This window comes from Mus pahari, unplaced genomic scaffold (genome assembly GCF_900095145.1).
Source record: "Mus pahari unplaced genomic scaffold, PAHARI_EIJ_v1.1 scaffold_7972_1, whole genome shotgun sequence".
Classification (NCBI taxonomy): Eukaryota; Metazoa; Chordata; class Mammalia; order Rodentia; family Muridae; genus Mus; species Mus pahari.
Window position 1 is genome coordinate 36,650 of NW_018392980.1, and position 2,126 is coordinate 38,775.

Genomic DNA, 2,126 nt, shown 5'->3' on the forward strand with positions numbered 1-2,126 from the left:
TTTGCTCCCATCTATATCAGCATGAAGACTCTCTCATCATGGCTGAACAAGGCACTGACCTATGAACATATCAGAATATCGTTAGGTATCATTTTTTCTTCTTTTAGATCAGTAGTATTTGAATTTACTCTAGGTCCCTATACAGGGTTATACAGACTGTGGATTTTGTTTTACCAAGCAATGTCAGGTATGATGTCCAAATCATGGTGTTAAACTTCAAATCATACATTGACTGCTTACTCCTACAAAGTTTTTGTTTTCATTGCCGTAGAGTATAGCAGATAGTTACATCACAGGTTTTGTGCATTGGGTAATGTTCACTTTTCTCTTTTGGTACCCTGCAGAATAACTTCCGGTGTCATAGACACCAGTTTGACCTCACAAAATTCAGTGATTTGTGTGATGGCTAGATCAATGGGGGGCATTTGTACATTTGTGAAGATTAATAATCTATTTTCTCTCAATAGCCTTGAATGTTTGGGGATTTCCATGGGACCTTTTTGGCCAACAACTCAATTGGGTAAAATGCTGTATGAGTACTGGATATTTTGTTTTGGACATGAGATGGCCAGTTGGGTTTCCTCCTCCCTCATTATTTGGAGACTCCGTTAGGATGGCATTGTGATAATATAGCAAGTTTCTACAGAAATAGATTTCCATGCTGCCCATCAAAGTCCCTTAAATTTAAATCAAAATCTTTCTTCTAATTCCTTTCATCAAACCCATCTGCCCTCCTATTTCTCACCTGATTCTCCTAATCATGTCCCTCTTCTCCCCCTGGTTCCAGTCTACTCATTAAATTTATTCTATTTCTTTCTCCTAGGGAAATGTGTCTCCCTAATACTTTCCTCTATTCTCATCCTTTCTGTTTCTGTGGACTACAGATTAGACATTATTTATTTAAAATTCATATCCCGGTAATTTACCAGATTTATCTTTCTGCGTTTGAGTTACCTTATTTGGGATATTTTCTATTTCATCACTTGCCTGAAAATTTAACAATCTCATTGTTTCAAGAGCTGCATAATACTCCATTGTGTAAATGCATGACATTTTCTTTATTCATCTTCCTTTTGAGGGACATTTAGGTTATTTTCATTTTCTGACTATTTTGGATAGAGTAGCAATAAACATATTTTAGCAAGTGTCCATGTGTTAGGATGAAGCATCCTGTGCTCATATGCTCTAGAGTAGTTTAGCTGGAATTTGAGGTAGATTGATTTACTGAAGTATATATGTTATTGATATTACTCTCAGTTTATTTTTCATTTGTATATGGCAGAGCTAATAATTTTTGTGAGTTAATTTTATGTCAAATTGCAGATATTTTATATGAGTTATAAGAGACTCTGGCTTTTGACTTTTACCTTTCTAACATTTACCTCCTTAATCTCTGTCAGTTGTTTTATTGGTGGAGCTAAAACTGAGCAGTAATAGATATGCCAAGAGTAAACAAGATTAATTTGTTCATGACTTTCATGGAATTGCTTTGTGTTTCTTCCCATTTAAGTAAATGTTGTTATGAGCTTCCTGTTCACTGCCTTGTTATACTTTTCTATAATCTTTGTATCTTAATCTTTCCAGGATTTTTATTTTATTATAAAAGGGTATTGGATTTTGTCAAATGCCTTTTCTACTTCTAATGTGTTGATCATGTGTTTTCTTTAATCTTTCATTTGTGTATAAGGTGGATTACATTTATTGATTCTGATATATTGAAACACCCCTGAATCTCTGGGATGAAGTCTAATTGATTATGGTGATTATTCTTTGGGTAATTCAAGTATTTTATAGAAATTTTTTGTCTATGTTTATGAGAAAAACTGCTTTGTAAGTCTCTTTCTTTGCTACATCTTTATAAAATCTGGATATCAGGGCAGCTGACTTTGTAAAATAAACTGAGCAGTGTTCCATTTCTTTGTAATTTGTTGAATAACTTGAGAATTACTGGCATTAACTCTTCTTTGAAAGCCAGATAGAATTCTGTGATAAAACCATGTGGCCCTGGGTTTATTTTTCTTTCTTTTGTTTGTTTGCATGGTTGGGAGAACTTTAATCCCTGCTTATATTTCTTTAGAGTTTATTGATCTGTTGGTTTGTTTGTTTTGTTTTTTTTTTTTTTTTTT